The 17,987-nt window shown below is 45.8% G+C and overlaps 1 pseudogene across 1 annotated transcript in view; it reads left to right on the top strand.

The window, feature by feature from the left end:
- The window catches only part of LOC118389388 (nucleosome-remodeling factor subunit BPTF-like), a 48,252-nt pseudogene extending 33,620 nt beyond the window's left edge, over positions 1-14,632 (top strand). Inside the window, exons 15-32 of the transcript XR_008144699.1 lie at positions 1,224-1,376; positions 1,595-1,745; positions 1,997-2,036; positions 2,118-2,343; positions 2,634-2,777; positions 5,152-5,282; positions 5,616-5,730; positions 5,990-6,204; positions 6,603-6,828; positions 7,162-7,741; positions 8,477-8,559; positions 9,559-9,784; positions 9,926-10,206; positions 10,739-10,912; positions 11,647-11,839; positions 12,195-12,279; positions 13,266-13,452; positions 13,688-14,632. The product of XR_008144699.1 is annotated as a nucleosome-remodeling factor subunit BPTF-like (transcript). The remainder of the gene's footprint in view (positions 1-1,223; positions 1,377-1,594; positions 1,746-1,996; positions 2,037-2,117; positions 2,344-2,633; positions 2,778-5,151; positions 5,283-5,615; positions 5,731-5,989; positions 6,205-6,602; positions 6,829-7,161; positions 7,742-8,476; positions 8,560-9,558; positions 9,785-9,925; positions 10,207-10,738; positions 10,913-11,646; positions 11,840-12,194; positions 12,280-13,265; positions 13,453-13,687) is intronic.
- The last annotated feature ends 3,355 nt before the right edge of the window (positions 14,633-17,987 follow it).

The following is a 17,987-nucleotide window of genomic DNA, read 5'->3' as shown; positions in this document are numbered from 1 at the left end:
ACCTTTCTGACGCTACAGACGTTTACGTAAGAAGAATGATTTTCTGGATGTCTCATGGTCTGACAAACAGACTCTAGTTCGGCCACCTTTCACCACCAATGTGGAAGTGAGACACTGGCAGGAAAAAAAAGCAGACATTGAATATCCCTTTGAACATGGTGAAGTTATTAATCACACTTTGGATGGTATATCAAGACACCCAGTCACTACAAAGATACAGGCGTCCTTCCTAACTCAATTGCTGGAGAGGAAGGAAACTGCTCAGGGATTTCACCATAAAGCCAATAGTGATTTTAAAACAGTTGAAGAATTTAATGGTCGTGATAGGATATAACTGAGGATGGATCAACAACATTGTAGTTACTCCACAATACTAACCTGTATAGAATAAAACATATTCCAAAGCATGCATCCTGTTTGGTAACTAAGCACACAAGTAAAACTGCAAAAAAATGAGGCAAAAGTAAGGAACTTTGTTAATGTTAAGTTTGGGACAAATGCATTACATAGTGGTGGCTGCATCATGTTATGGGTATGCTTGTAATCATTAAGGACTGGGGAGTTTTTCAGGATTAAAAAAATAACGGATTGAGGCTAAGCACAGGCAAAATCCAAGAGGAAAACCTGATTTTCTGCTTTCCACCAGACACTGGGGGCTTAATTCACCTTTCAGCAGGGCAATAACCCAAAACACAAGGCCAAATCTACACTGGAGGTGGCTTATCAAGAAGACGGTGAATGTTCCTGAGTGGCCGAGTTACAGTTTTGACTTAAATCTGCTTAGAAATCTATGGCAAGACCTGAAACGTGTTGTTTAGCAATGATCAACAACCAATTTGACAGTTTGTGTGGAAGCTCTTAGAGACTTACCTAGAAACACTCACAGCTGTAATCGCTGCCAAAGGTGCTTCTACAAGGTATTGACTCAAGGGTGTGAGTATATATTTTCAGTTTTTTTTAATTCCGACTGTAACACGACAAAATGTAGAATAAGTTTTAGTTTTACTGTTGAAATAAATATGTAGGGGAGTGTATATACTAAAATATCCACTATGAAGCCTATTTCCTCTGCTACTCTTTTTTTGCTCAAATGTCAGAGGCTTTTCCCATGGAATGTCATTCCTGTGTACTGTATTGAATGGCAGCGTATTAAGTCGTTACTGTGTCATGTCTTGGGAGTTGTTCTCTGCATCTTCCTCCTCCTTCATCCTACACCAACCCAGCCCTATCCCCACTCATTGCCACAGAGACCTCCGAGACGGAGATCACTACCACAGAGATTATCAAGCGCCGCGACGTGGGGCCCTACGGCATCCGCTCGGAATACTGCATCCGCAAGATCATCTGCCCCCTCGGGGCTCCCGAGACCCCGAAAGGTGAGGGAGCAGCAGCCGGCTAGAATAAAACTCCACATGGAATGTAAAAGAGAGGATAGTGTTATTTTTTTGTCAAGGTGGTTCATTTTATGCCATTGTTGACTCAGTCTCTTTCTCTCTTATTCTTCTCACTCCTTCCCCCTCTACTTTTGTTTTCTTGCTCGACCCTTACCCACCCCCCCTTATCTCTTGGATCCATTCCACACACACACATACAGAGACCCACACGCCACAGAGGAAAGGCCTGCGCTCCAGCAACCTGCGGCCCAAGAAGCCAGAGCCCAAAAAGGAAACTGGGCCGGTGGTGATTGAGTCCTGGGTTGCTGAGGAGGAATTGGACCTCTGGGAGATCAGGGCCTTCTCCGAGAGGTCAGAGGGCAAAGGGCACGAGTTCTAGGGGGCATAGTAACTGCATACTCCATGCTATTGGATTGAACTGTCAATATATTCTGTTATGAACCCACTTCGACTCTCTTAGACTAATTATTTTTTTAAACAATTCCCTAAATTTGCTTTACTATACTTTTTGTATAGCTAATTGCATTAATTTGGGGAAAAAATAGTTATGTTCTAACTCTTTCTCTGGTTTGTGTATGATGCATCTTTTTTCGTCTTCAAAGGGTTGAGAAAGAGAAAGCCCAGGCAGTAGAACAGGCCAAGGTGAGTAGGACCACCAGCTGTGTGAAAAATAGGGATATTTTGTTGTGTTTCCGAATTATTTCACGGTTTCTCTTGTTCTAGAAGCGTCTGGACCAGAAACCTGGTACTGGCTCTACCATCGTCACCACCCCGGGGAGCCCAGCCACCCCCGCTTCCACCCCCAAGGTAGTGACCCTATCGGGCCAGGCCACCCCCGGAACCAAAGTGGTACTGGCCACCAAGATGGGCACCCCCGTCACCTTCCAACAGAACAAGAACTTCCAGCAGTCATTTGCTTCCTGGGTCAAGCAGGGGCAGCCCAGTGGAGGTATGTCAAAGGTCATATGTCCTTTTCTATGTTCACAAGCCAGTAGATTGGTAAAGAGAATAACCTCATTGAATCTCAATAAAATGTGTCCTGATTTAATTTATACTCAAGTGATGTTATTTTTTACTTAGTAGGGAATCCTTGCAAATAGAAAGTAGTAGTGGTTGGTGTATAAATCAACCCCTAACAAACTTAATGTAATGTTTGAGTCACTGCTAGCAACTGTGCTTGTTTAGCAGCGGTTGTTGTTTGACTCTCGAGCGGAGCCTCATTTGCATATTTCCCTGTAGCCTCGCCGGGCACGGTAGCCACGTCAGCCGGACAGACTTTCCAGATCACGGGCACGTCCATGGGGGGCAAGGTGCTCACCGCCAAGCTGCCGCTGCCCGCCAACAGCAAGATTGTCACTGTCAACGTGCCAACCACTCAAGGAGGTACAGTAACTCCCCTGTGCCCACACCTGAGACACAGCGAGCGAGAGGTTTCGCTTGAAAAATATATATTTTGACTTCAATGGGACAACCTGGTAAAATAAGGTTCAATTAAACAAGAGAGAGGTCCTGTTTTAATGCTGTTCAAATGCATCCTTCATTCCTCCATTTTTTCCATGATGACAAGGATGGATGACTGAAAGCAAAATGTTTCTCAACCAACCGCCGTCTTCTCCAACCACTAACTTAACTTACCGCTATTGACAGAAGCACTGTCTCTCACAACTGATGTGGCACAACACTGTGGTAAGGTCTGTCCTCTTGACCAGGCTAGTGGTGCGGTGCCCACTCGATGCCAACCCCATTGTGGTGCTCCGCCACCCGCCAACCCGTGAGTCAGTGGCTCAGTCTGGAGTGGCACATGCACATCACGTCTAGTTGTGCCCTGTCGGCATGGTAATGGAATAGACTGTTGTTATTTTAGGTGGGACAGAACGGTAGACTGTGTAGTCTAAGAGCCGTCTTTGGAAGTAGCATGCTAGCTAATTTAGAAGTCAATATTGACCCATCAGATGAGGGGAGGGTTCATATTTTTAGAACCACTGTCCCGTTTGAGTTCACCTTTAATAGTGGGTTGATGACGAGTGTACAACACTGTTTAAAGACACAAACCTTCATTTGTTTATTCAGCCAAATGGCAATTCATTGAAATTCCAATTGGATATCTGTAAGTAATAGATGCTTCGCGATGACTGACCTGGACTAATATTTGGTTGTTAGTGTGTGAGTGATTGTAGTTGAGGTAGTTTTCTAGTGTCTAAAAAGGTCAGATACCGAAGATAAGCTTGTAGACTTATCTGTGCCGAAACGTTGTCTAACTTCAATAAGGCTTAGCTTTTTCACCATTATTACTAGAACATATACAATGCAAAAACATGACCTTGTCCTGAACCTGTTTGTGCCTCCCAAATTTCACAAAATCCTTCCTGTTTCCAGTTATCTATATAAAAGGGTGGTCAGGCTCATGCCTACACTCCTTGAATAAATATATATATATACACACACACACACACATGCTCTCTCATTCACACACACAACACATCCATGTTTCAAGCGGGTAGGCTAAATTACTCCGCAAACAAACAGCGCTCCTGTCTAGTGACACCCGTGTTTCATCCTGTCGACCAGGGAGGGAGAGAGAGAGCTGGTATTAAGGGGCAGTAGTATATTTTTCCAGCGTGACTGTTTCAATGCCTGTTTGTTTTGGAGCGTGCTAAGGAAGCAGAGCAGGAAAACAAGTTTACCTTGAGGTCTGCTTCATCAGACAGGGAACCCGCTATAGAGAGGTGGAGGATGGAAGGATTTCCACCCCCCTACTTCTTTCAGTTTCGCTTACTCGCTAGCTCACCAACTCTCCAAACAGCTACACTTATGAAGTGGGCGTTTGATGTCGGTGCCAGAACTGAAACTCCCCAGTCTTCTACTGTAGATGGTTTAACCTCCGCTTTTTGAAGAGGGAAACCATTGATGTTGAGCTTTACCTGATCGGTTTTGTGGTCAGATAAAAGGCATTAAAAAATACACCGAGAGATGGTGAAGAGAGAGAAAAAGACGACAATTTAACATCTTTTGAGGAAACGCGTTTTCATTTGGGTTGCCATCCTGTGTCCAAAATATTGAAGCGCGACCAAAGTAACAAATATGAAACACTCGCTTTGTCTGAGGAAAATAAAAATGTATGAATTCAAAGAAAATACATACATAATTTATGAGCGGGTCATACGTGATGGATTCAAACCAACATACCCCGTTTGAAGATAGTTTTGATGTTGTTTACTTGCTGGGTTAATATTTACTGTGGTCAAGATCAGAGAGGGTTGCGACTTGAAAGGAACAGAATCCACATGTAATTTATAGAGTGACATATTGATACGTCATGAACCGTGCAGAATGGATAGTTTGTTTCTATACCTGATGAAGTGAAACTGGTAGCCTTGAGGGGACATTTCAGTTTTCTTCATTGCCAAAAGACAAAAGTGAATAACTAGATTAGGGATATCGTTTTTTCTAGATGTTGGTGAATTTTGAGTGGATTCATTTCTGTCTTTAAACGTGAAGCATTTGATAATCAAAAGTCAGAATAACACACAAGTATAGTATTCTGAATATTGAATATTCTGAATATAGATTTTCTCCTTAATGCTAGTGTTATGGTGATATAAATCAAATCACATTTTATTTGTCACATGCATCATAAACAACAGGTGTAAACTGACAGTAAATGCTTACTTACAGGTCCTTTTTCAACAATGCAGAGTATTAGATAAATACCAATCCTGTCTGTTCACAGTAATAATATGTCCTCTCCTCTCCCCAGGTATGATTCAGAAGCAGGTGCTGGGCATCATTCCCACAAGCCAAGCTGGCGGCGCCCAGACCTTCGCCTCGTTCCAGCCTCGCACCACAACCATCAACATCAGGCCAGGCATGCCTGGCTCACCACAGCAGGTAACACCCCATGGAACATCTTTCCCCATCTGTCAGTCAATCAATCACATCTATTTATAAAACCCTATTTACACCATCAGTTGTCACAAAGGGCTTTACGGTAACCCCGCCTTGATCTTCAAATTCCCCCTTCCTTACCGACATCCACCCTTCCTCCTTGTCACTTCTTCTCCCCACAGCCCTCTAAAACAGGTCATTAGCAGGACCACGTGATGGACACGTTATTGAAAGAATTCCCCATGAACAATTAACAGCAACCCTTCACTGGAGTCAGTGTCGTCCCTGTGGTATAAGGGGAAGTCCCGGTGTTTCTGATCTTGGCTGTGTTTCTAGGTGCTCACCGCTGGAGGCCAGATCCGTCCGGGGATGACCGTGATCCGCACGCCCATCCATCAGACAGGCACCATGGGTAAGACCCTCCTCCAGACACCCCTCATGGTGCAGCAAGGTAGGCTGTTTCTATTTACCCACTCAATTTTAGCTTGATAGGCCAGTTAGAATAGTCTCTGTCACTAACATGTGTGTTCATGCAAGTTCTGATTCTCTCTCTCTCTCTGTGTGTGTGTGTGTGTGTGTGTGTGTGTGTGTGTGTGTGTGTGTGTGTGTGTGTGTGTGTGTGTGTGTGTGTGTGTGTGTGTGTGTGTGTGTGTGTGTGTACTTGTACTTGTGTGTGCGTCCACTTATGTGTGTGTGTTTTCCTCCTCCAGGTCAGGCTGGCCAGCAGGTGGTGACCCAGATCATCCGTGGGCAGGCCGTATCCACGGCCATCTCAGGTGCCAGCCCCGTCGCCACCGTGGCCGGGCAGAGGGTGGGCAGTGCCCCCAAAACCCCGGGCCAGCCCAACACGGCCCAGACACCCCAGCAGCGGGCACAGCAGGGCCAGGTCAAACTCACCCTGGCACAACTCACCCAGCTCACCCAGGTAACATCAGCTACCTCATAATAACCCTTCTACTGATGTTAGGCAACAGTGGGACTACAGGCTTCTGCTCTGCCCACCTAGTGTATCGTAATTCTGCAGCTTTCAAAACAAGTTTGTTTTGATTTTAGTCCTATTCAACAGGAAAGATCGTAATAACTCCCTTTCATGTCCCTGTTAGTATATCTATATGTGCTAGTTTCAACATGGTCCGTTTTTTTTTTTTTTTTTTAAGAGTAGTGCACCCTTGCTTAATCGCAGATCAGTTTGTTGAGCCAACTCCTATGGTCGTTGTAATATATTGCATGACCAACCGATCTGGGACCAGGCTACCGTTGTACCTCTAAACTACCTTCAAAAACATCACCCCTCCCTCATCTCTCTGTCTCTCCCCCCATCAGAAGCAGCAGAGCCAGGCAGTAGAGCGGCCAGGCGGCGGGGCCCAGGGCCTGACTGTGATGATCCAGGGCCAGGGCCAGGCCACGGGCCAGCTGCAGGTCATCCCCCAGGGGGTCACGGTCATCCCCGGGCCCGGTCAGCAGCTCATGCAGGCGGCCATGCCCAACGGCCAGGTCCAACGCTTCCTCTTCACCCCCATGGCCCCTGCCGCTACCCCAACCTCCACAGGTAGTCAAAGGAGCTGACAATCGTGTGTATTATTAACACGGATACGGACACACACGGTCACCATCATCCACTGCAGGGTTGTGTTCAGTTGACACAAAAGGGGGAAATGTTTTCGAACAAACCGTGAGAGATTACGGCCGTACGTCAAAAGTGTTTTATCCTGTTTAGTGCCCACTGAACAGGACCCAGAACCCAAATGTTATGTTGCCCACCAGCAGTCACACACACACTCGCAGATCATTGTTTTACCTTTCAAATATTTGCCTGTATAAACTATTCATAGCCTGTGTGTCTTCTAAAGGTCTGCCCATCCTCTTTCTCTGCTCCCTTCAGCCCCCACCGCCCCGGGTCAGACCACCAAGGCCCCTGCCCAGCCCGCCCAGCAGGCTGCAGCTCCCATCCAGGCCGGGGCCGCCCTGGCCACCAGCACCCCCCCATCCGCCACTCCCCAGAGCCAACTCCCCTCCCAGACCCAGGCCCACATGCCCATCCAATCCCCAACCCCCCTCCAGGTCAAGTCCCCCAACCCCCCCGGCACCCCCATGGGCCGGCCCCAGCAGACCCTCCAGCTCCAGGGCTCCCCCCACCAGCTCATCACCGTCCCGGGCCTCCAGCAACAGGTCCAGGTCCTGGCTCAGCTCCAGGCCCAACAGGGGACCTCTGGAGGCTCTCTCCCCAGCAGATCAAGCTCCAGCTTCCCATCCAGATCCAGCAGCAACCCGGGGTCGGTGGAGCCCAGCCTGGAGGTCCAATCCAGAACGTGGTGACCATCCAGACGGCCAGCGTGCAGGAGCAGCTCCAGAGGATCCAGCAGCTGAGGGAACAGCAGCAGCAGAAGAAGAGGCTGGCGGCCGAGGCCAAGCGGGAGCAGGCGCTGGCGGCAGCCAGTCAGAGCCACATCATCCAGAAACAGGTGGTCAATATCAGAAATGTGTACTTACGTGTGTGTGCGTATGTCTGTGTGTTTGGATTATGGGGTTGTGTGTGTGTGTGTTCAGGCAGCCAGCCAGACACAGGTGGTGTAACACTATAATATCCCCGTCTCTCTCTGACATCGGCACATAAACAGTCCTCTTATAAAGCCTGCTCCCACGACTGGTTTATTTTCCAAGCTGTCCCCCGCCACCGTCTTTGTCTATTTTAAATGCTACCTCTGTGTGTGTGTGTGTGTGTGTGGGGGGATGATATGTATGATCTTCGTGTGTGTGTGTGTGTACGTATGTGGCTTGCATGCGCCCCTAGTCTAGTGCATACACACTATGGTACCTCTGAAATGGCACCCTATTCCCTATATAGTGCACTACTTTTAACCAGAGCCCTATGAGGCCGTGTCAAAAGTAGTGGGATAGGATGCCATTTGGGAAGTAACCAATGTATATGTGTCTGCGTTCTACAACGCATGTATTTTACCTGTGGTGTAAGAAACACCTGCTTCCTGTATATTTCATGTCTTTGACATTTCTCTGTTCTTTCTCTGTGTGAGATGGAATGTTCCCTAAATGGTACCCTATTCCCTATATAGTACACTACATTTGACCAGAACCCTATGGAACCTGGTCCAAAGGAGTGCACTACAAAGGGAATCGGGTGCCATTTGGGACGGAATCATGTGAGTTGACCTCTGACCCCTCTGTCTCCTCTGTGACAGGTGGTGATGAAGCAGAACGCAGTGATCGAGCACCTCAAGCAGAAGAAGCCCATGTCCCCCGCCGAGAGAGAGGAGAACCAGAGGTGAGGGACAAGGAGCTAGCTAGTGCTGTTGCCATGACGATCAGACCTTGTGTTGACCCGCCGTGTGTGGAGGTGTCATCCTCTCCCTCCCTATGGAGAAAGCCAGGGGTTATATTTAACGTGTCTGGGTCATGGGAAAGGTTACCACAGACAGTCCATGTGTTGTGTCCTCCTCACTGGGTTTAAACCAGACCTACAGTCCTTGAGCAGGGCAAGTCCGGGCACTGTGGCTGTGTGTCCCAAATGGCATCCCAACCATGTGTGTGTGTGTGTGTGTGTGTGTGTGTGTGTGTGTGTGTGTGTGTGTGTGTGTGTGTGTGTGTGTGTGTGTGTGTGTGTTGAGAAAGGGAGAGAGCAGACTAGCAATAGGAAGCCACTATCTTTCCATCGCTCTCTGGCCCCACCTCTAAATAAACACGGGGAACAAAAACACTCTTTACATCTGTCACATGTGACCTTGTGGCATGGCTACCGATTGGCTTACAGTGTTTTGTTTCGTAGTGTGAGGTAGCGGGTGATGGAAGGGTTTATGATGTATGGAAACATTATACATTACATTTCCTTCAAGTCAATTTATCTTTGATCATTTGAATAACCCCCCCAAAATATATTAACTTGAAAATGTCCTTAAAATTCCTTCACTGGACTATGGATGAAAATGAGCTTCATAGCCAACTATCCTGTTACATCGATGGGAACACTGAAAGGAAGACTGTACATTGTCCCTGTCACCGAAATACAAAATGTTTTAAAATCCCATCCACCCCTTCCCTCGGGATGATTGGGTTCCTGTTGGTATTCATCTTTATAAATGTCTATAAGCATGTATGAGTCTTTACAATATCTCATAACAAGTATTACAATATGTTACGTCTATCCCCCTCCCCCCAGGATGTTGTGTGGCTGGCAGTATAATGCTAAACTTGTTATAAGCGTATAGGAGCCTTTATAATGTCTTATAAGGCTTATAACATGTTGTCTCTCTCCCCTTCCACCCAGGATGATTGTGTGCAACCAGGTGATGAAGTTCATCCTGGACAAGATCGACAAGGACGAGAAGCAGGCGGTCAAGAAGAGGAAGAAGGAGGAAGCAGGTGAGCAGAAGAGGACCAAGGCCAACGCCACCAAGCTGTCGTCGCTGCTCTGCCGGCACAAGGAGACACTCAAGGCCGAGATCCTCAAGAAGAGAGCCCTGCTGGACAAGGAGCTGCAGCTGGAGACGCAGGTCAGACACACACACACATGGCATTCTCCCATGAAGATACTGTACTCACGATTGACACATGGTAGCAGAGCTGCGCACAGATGTCCAACTCTCACACATACACTTTTTGATCTTACTTTCTACCCTTATCTCCTTCCACAGGATGAGCTGAGGAGGGACCTCGCCAAGCTGCGGCGGGACAAGGAAAGGGCCCAGGCCGCTGCCCACCAGGCGGCCGCCGCCGCGCACAAGCATCATGCCCTCATACACACCTCCCAACTCAACCCGGCGGCCTTCGTCCACAAGCGGAAGCGGGAGGAGGAGAGGGACGCGGCGTCGACGGCTAACGCCAAGAAGAAGAAGATGATCACCACCACTACCTCAGACAGCAAGAAGGAGACCAAGCTCTACTGTGTCTGCAGAACGCCCTACGACGAGTCCAAGTAAGAGACCAGCTGTGTTTTAAATGGCACCCTATTCCCTAACCAGGTGAAAAGCAGTACACTATACTGGAATTAGGGTGTCCATTGAGTTGTAGTCAAAAGTAGTGCACTAGGGAATATGCGCCATTTGGGAAATACCCAACGTTTATGTACCTCAAACATGACCCTTGTCTAAAGCCCTTCTGAGGAGCCTCAATATTGTTCAAACATGTTAAATGTATAGTAAGCTACCGCCGATGCCTCTCTGAAGAGACGGTCAAAATGTTTTGACCATTTACGGGAAAGCTCAAACATTATCAGAAGTGAAGATCAATTTCACCTGAAACTATTGCGGTGTGTTAGGACTTTAACAGGTGACTCTCCATTATTTATCTTCCTGAAATGTCATCAACCAGGAAGTTGAAACACTATGGCAACACACGAATGGCATTCAATACATTCCTAACAAACGCACCTGAAACCATGGTGGTTACTATGACCTCATATGACCCCATAGTGATTTGGCATTCTTTCACGTCCTGTGTTCTCCCAGGTTCTACATTGGCTGTGACCTGTGCACCAACTGGTACCACGGTGAGTGTGTGGGCGTCACCGAGAAGGACGCCAAGAAGATGGACGACTACATCTGCAGCGAGTGCAAGCGGGCCCAGGAGGGAAAGACAGAGGAGCTCTACTGCATCTGCCGAACGCCCTACGACGAAGCACAGTAAGTGCATACGACTGTGTGTGTGTGTGTTTTTGTCTGTATGGTTCCTCATGGGCGAAAACGTACAATAGTGTCTATTAGATGGTGATATCGGTTGAGCTTTTGTTTAGTTTCAGTTATATATTGTATAGTTTCATATTTCCTTTGATGTCTAAGGTTGAAGGTTGTTCTATGTAACAGCTTGAATTCCTTATGTCGAGACGTTGGCCGTGTCCGAAATCTGTCTTGCCCACCACTGACTAAAACTACTTACTGTGTGCTAATCGTACCACGTGCTATTTGCAACGCACTGTTTACTAAAAACAAGCCAAGCAACAAATATCAGCATTCCAGGCTCATCCATACTGAGACTGCATCTAATGCACAATTGCGTCGATTCCCGGCATTTGTTAATTTTGGTAGAGCTCATTCCCTATTCCCCTATACACATGGGACTCCAAAGACTATCCTCTCCTTCAATAGTGTGCAGCGAATTCTACTAGATGTAAACCTGAAATGAGTATGTCTATATCACCCTGGCTTTTAAAGCGTACACATTTTCTGAAATGTTCCTTACTATAAAAATGTATTAATTTCACATACCCAAAATGCCGCCTATTTAGAATGCGACTAGGGTATTCAGACACGCCAGACTCTATTTCTTCAATCAGACTTGGGACAGAAACCCGGGTCGTGTTCATCAAACACAATGAACGTGACCCACCCCTGCCACCCTCCTCCCCGCCCCCGCTCAGGTTCTACATCGGCTGCGACCGCTGCCAGAACTGGTACCACGGCCGTTGCGTGGGCATCCTGCAGAGCGAGGCCAACCACATCGACCAGTACGTGTGTCCGCAGTGCCAGTCCACAGAGGACGCCATGACAGTGCTCACGCCGCTCACTGACAAGGATAACGAGGGGTTAAGGAGAATCCTGCGCTCCTTACAGGTATGCCACCCCTTCCTTCCCTCCTCCCTTCCCTCTCTACCTAGCGTAGCGTCGGGACGGTACAAAACAAAGCTTTCCTCTGTTCTCATCTCTTATCTGATCTGTACGCAGGTCCCCTGGGCGGCACTTGGACAACTGCCCTGGCTACGGGGGTTTTTCCACCCTCTTCCTTCTCTCCTCTCTCTTCTTCCCCTCCTCCTCTGTGTCCGCATGGCACGGACGTAGACGTAGCACATCTGTGTTGAACCAGCTGCTTCCAATGCCATTTTCAACCTCTGTTTGTTTTCCTTCTTTTTCTGCACGTCTCTCAAGTGTCTCCTCTCTCTTTCTCTCTCTCTCTCCCTACCTCTCTCAGGCTCACAAAATGGCGTGGCCGTTCCTGGAGCCAGTGGACCCGAACGACGCCCCAGACTACTACGGAGTCATTAAGGAACCAATGGGTGAGTGGGGGGAGAGTTCTGCCGGTTTGCATTGATTCAACATTGTAAAAAGAGATGCTGTTTGTCATAAGTGGAATAGTCATCACAAGGGACTCCTAAGTTGTTACACACAAACACACCCCCAAACACACACACACACCCCATCGCCCTGCTCGAGAGGAAAGGCCTCCAACTCAGATCAAACTGCCCATGTAAAAGGCAGACTTGTGTCAACAGGGCCTTTTTGAACTTCCACACAAACAAACCATTAATGAGCTGGCGGAAAAACCCCAGAGACTTCTACACTTGGACACTACAGTAGCCCCCTTCTACACTACAGTGCATTCGACTTGGGCCTGGAAACTCTAGTCCACCGCCTGCAAAAAAGAAACCTTTTCAACCTGCAGAATGAAAAGCCAAGTCTAGCCACAACGGTCCGGACGGCGTAAGTTTGGGGTTTATAGATTAAGTCTGATGACGGAGAAGAAGGCCCTCTTTGATATGGGCACGGGGTCGGTCTGCTGACTGGGTGGGGGGTGAGGGAAGGTTAAGAATCGGATATGTTTGTTTAAAATGGAGCCCCGGGGCACGACACGGGAGAAAACCACTGCTGCCCTTTGGGGAATTATGAAGGACCAGGCTTGTTGCTAGCTTACCTCGCTACCTATCGTAATAATTGAGGGTCAACTTTCAACTTCTTTCAAAGGCAAATGTCATAACGATGACAGCATGTTGCTAGAATCGACTGGTCGGCCGCTCGGTCACACCCCGTGTAATTCACTTTGAAAGGGCCGAGCCAGAGTTTGAGGCTTGAATCTGGCGTTGAGCTGGGATTTCTGACAGTCAAGTTGATGTACAAGTGATGTATTGCGCTTTCAGACTAATACTTGAATATCTATCAAACATTCACACCACAAAAACTGCAATTACTTTTGAAGCAACTATGCGAGATGCTGGAGAAGAGTCGTCCGAGGTGATTCATGTTCTGTTGTCTTCCTCCCTTCTAGATCTTTCTACGATGGAGGAGCGGTTGCAGAAGCGCTACTACATCAAGCTGACAGAGTTCGTGGCGGACATGACCAAAGTCTTCGACAACTGCCGTTACTACAACCCCAGCGACTCGCCGTTCTACCAGAGCGCCGAGGTCCTTGAGAACTTCTTCGTTCAGAAGCTCAAAGGGTTCAAAGCCAGCAGGTAAGACCTCGTCAGTCAACTCTGACCTTTTGAACTCTGAGCTCATTCCACCCTTTTCACTTTAGAGCTGTCCAATCCATTCTCAATGTCCTTTGCATCCCATCTCCTGTCTTTTGCACGTAGTTTTGCATCTATACCTCCTCCCCTCCGCCTGCATTGTGTGTTTGTGTGCTTATGGTCATGTGCTTCCACCTGCATGTGTTTATGTCATCCATTCTCTCTCCCTCTCTTACAGATTGTGATGTCATAAGTCTGGCCTTGTAGTTGGAATCTGAGCTGGGTGCCGGGGTCACTCTAAAAAAAAAAAAAAACATTAGGCTATCCTGGACCTTGCTGTTTTTATGTCTTTAAAAACAGCATCAAACTATTTGTAAGAAAGTATATTTACAGTATAAACCACCGTAGGTGTGTTTTTTTGTATTTTTTAGAAGGAAAGACACTTTAAAAACATTTCTCCATTTTGATAATGGCAGCCATGTTGGTCACAAACAGCAATCAAGGGAAACATCTGTTTGTTTTTTTTACATTCATTTCAAAGACGACAGATATTCGATGGAAGTTGAGTTCATTTCTGTTTATCTCAATCTGGTGATGTGTGAGGCACAATATCAAGTATCGAAAAGGTTAGTTCACAACATGGTTGTGATTAGATTTTGCTAAAATGTTAAGTCATTTCTCACATGTAATGTTGTATTCAACTCAGTTCCACATGTGCAGATGACCTATCATTTAATTGAATGGAGTACATTTATTGTGTAGATGAAGTGCAAAGATTGTATCTCCTCTTAGCTGGCCATTTTTAAAAGATTAACAACATTTATCAGTTAGTCTTTTATCTGAATTATTAATGTATAATGTTATTGTTTTATGTGCATATTATATCCTTTTGTGAAGGAGTATTGTATGTTCAAAAAGAAAAATAATGGTAAGATATAGGTCATAGTTTTTTGTGTAGCTTTGCAGTTCATTTCTGGTGAACTCGACTGTCCCATGTTTTACATGGTATGTTTTCACTGTATATACAAGCCATATAGAACATTAAACGAACATTACACCAACATGGCTGCTCTCTCTGCTCAAACGTCTGACCCCACTGGCATCCAATAACTGTTTTTGTATTCCCTCGTGCATATTTTGTGATTTGTCAAGCTTTTAATAATAAAAAAAACACGTCAATCGATCACATCAACTGTTTCCCCTTCTCTCTGCGTTCTGTAGGTCTCATAACAACAAACTGCAGTCTACAGCATCTTAGAATACACGGTCGGCACTCCTTCTAAAGCTTACTGTCAAAATGGCTGCCAATGTGGTTCCCCCTGAACACTCGTACTCCAATGGGGAAGCCAGGCAACTTCTTACGTGTCCACACACATACCACCACACCTGTCGGACTTGGGAGTGGGAGTTACACCCCCGTTTAAAACCAGCACACACTCCTCGAAGATCGTAGCCGACGCGTGCTTCAGGCCGAACGGCCTTGTTACCAAACTGTATGAGCCCTCGCCACTCCTCAACCACCTCTAAAGCCGTGGAAAGAGAAGAGACTGGCAGTGGAAGGTTCCATTATCCAAACCCTTAGTATTCATGATGGGAGATACCACATCCCCAACAGACGGGGGGAGGGAGGCTCAGACTTTCAGTTCACAGCCTGTTTCCTTCCTTCAAAGCACTTCCGATCTGGTGGATGAAATGGAGGGATGGCGGGAGAAAACCCCCCTGAAGTCAATAAGCTAATGGGCCGTTCAAGGGCAGTACGAAACAAGGCAGCAGTAGACTCTTTTCAAGTTGTTTATTCCATAACTAATCTCACATCTCTTTTGTATCAGCTATTCTTCCTTCCCTGGGGGTCAACTCCCATTTCAGACTGTGTATGTCCCAAATGTCACCATATTCCCTATATAGTACACTACTTTTGACCAGAGCCATATGGGCCCTGGTTCAAAAGTAGTGCTCTATAAAGGGAATAGGGTTCCATTTGGGATGACACCCACTGACACTTTCCAGCTGTGTCTGCTTCCTCATCTCGTGATCCCTCATTCGAAATGGGTCTAAATAATAAATAGCACACACCTGTCTTGCTGCTTGTGTTTGGAATGAGCTGATCCTAGATCATCGTGAACTCACTTGGTGCCACCTTGAAGATGTATGTGCCCTGACCTCCAAACAGGCCATGGAGAGTCCCAAGTTACCATTTCTATGTCATGTCTCACAGTGGAAATGCTATCCTGTTTGTAAAACATTATTTTTTCTGACGTTGAACCTCTGTTATCCTTTTCTTTGTTACCACCTAAGATGGGAATATTGGTGTATATGAAACAGCCGACAAGAGAAAACAAGCTCTATTTCTCGCCATGTCGAGGCTTCTCCAACATTTTTAATTGAAGATATTCATCCGATGAAAACAAGAAAAGCACTCCGAAGTCCTTCCACAGGAAAATAACCGAGGATGGACTTGGAGAATGTGAAAACTGTTAAAGGGCATATTTAACCTAAGTGTACTGACCATCCACACCGCAACCTCCCCCCTCTCTCTCTCTCTCCCCCAATGGTTTGTCAAGAAGGTTGGATCACATGCATCTCTCAACTCGATAGGCCCCCTATAAAGGATTAAGTCAAATGCTTTTGAGTTTTCCACTGCATCAAGTAAACATGTTGTGGTCTAGAACAGTAAATCAGAAAGTCAAAGTTGAGGAATCTTTATTTTAAATTAGGGTTTGTATGAAGATTTTTGTTTAGGAACTTACATTTTTATCATATTTGGAACTCTTCTAAACTGTAATAATTGTGTCGGCAGTACTGTTTGTTGGGGGGAGAACATTTTTGGAGTTGTCACTGGTGCTCTTAGTTAATATCTCTTAAATATCAACTTAATAGTAGGGGGGAGCCTTAGGTTTGAAGAGGGGTTGGGGTAAATTTCATTTCAGTTTTGGAAGTGAACTGAAATTTCCATTTTCAATGGAGTTTTGAATTGAATCCTGAATTGAAATGGGAATAACCGAAACCCTGGTTTGAAGTGCCAGCAACATTTTCGGAGGTGGACTGAGTTGAGAGATGAGGTGACCGAAGCCTGTTTGTTTGTCAGTCCTATTCACAGACCTGTTTGCATTTCAAACCATGCACTCCAGTTTCTATTCTTACATGCATCGTCCACCATTTGTATTTCATATTGTATAATATGGCTGTCAATATACAAAGAGATTTTAGAGGTTTTTAGAGCATTAGTACTTTTATTTTTGTCCATTTTTAACCAGCAACTAAGCCTACCTGTACATTCAATAGATATTCTCTATCTTTTGTCAAAGTGAACTCTACATTTAGGTAAAATTGCCCTTTATATTAAAAGTGCTGCATATTGTGTGCATATTGATTTAAAACGGGGTGGAGAATGTTGACTCTTCTTGAAGATTTTCTTTTTTAAAGAACCAACCAGTTCTACACATCTCTTAATAACTTCATCACAATATCTGTTTTTATTTATTCATATTGCTGAAAATATGACATTTTTTAGTAAATGTAAGAGGAAAAATACTATGTTTTTAACAGATTGTGGCAACTCTTAAGAGATCCTTTTTTGTACTTGATAGGACATTTCATCCAAGATAATAAAGTCATGTTTTTGACATCGATTGTCCAATGTGCTGTCTTCTTTGGTTTTGTGTACTTATGTTGTTATTTATTTGTGTTTAAGGGCCAGGAGTTTTGTCCGGACTTGTTCATCCTGTCAGGTCACGTGGTCAGGAACATATAATATAATGAATACTAAGTAGTTTGTACCTTTTTCATCCCTTTCCATGGTGGAGTTGAATTAAGTTGCCTCAGACACTGTTCTAGAGTCAGCTTCCCTGCATTTCCCCCTGTAATGTTTCAGGTATTTTGGTATTTATTAGGATCCCCATTAGCCTCTGGGAAAGCAACAACTACTCTTCCTGGAGTCCACAAAAGGTAAGACATTTGTGGAGGATTAGCTGACCCTTGATCTGTGCCTAGATGCAACTTCTACCCAGACCAGAGCAGGGGTTGATGCCTGAGGGCAGCACTTATACTTTGGGTACCCCCACACACACATTGTATTTCCCCTGCATAAAGGAGTGTTGAACACAAGTCACCGCTGTCATTAAAGGAAAACACCCCAACATTTTTTGGGGGGTATTTGTTTCATTAGTTCATTGTTGATATAGTCCCGTGTCATGCATTTTGCGTCATGATTCTGCGTTTTTCATCATATGATACAAAATGCAACATACGAGCCAGATTTCTGGATTTTCAGTTACATATCTTGAAAACTTTATTGCTGACATGCAAAGCCTTTTGGGACTATTATCAACAATGGACGAATGAAACAAATACCAAGAGAGTTTTCCTTTAACCTTCCCCTCTCACCGAAGACACACACACCCCTCCCTCTCTCTTCTTCACGCTCCCCCTTCACTCCAAACCCCTAACTGAATCCAGAGCTTTGCATGGACACCAAATGGACTACAGATGACCACAAGTCCCATCAATTCCTCTCACTGTGGCTTGGGGGCTGGAACTCT

The sequence above is a fragment of the Oncorhynchus keta genome, chromosome 10 (assembly GCF_023373465.1).
Source record: "Oncorhynchus keta strain PuntledgeMale-10-30-2019 chromosome 10, Oket_V2, whole genome shotgun sequence".
Classification (NCBI taxonomy): Eukaryota; Metazoa; Chordata; class Actinopteri; order Salmoniformes; family Salmonidae; genus Oncorhynchus; species Oncorhynchus keta.
This window is presented reverse-complemented; position numbering and strand designations above follow the sequence as displayed.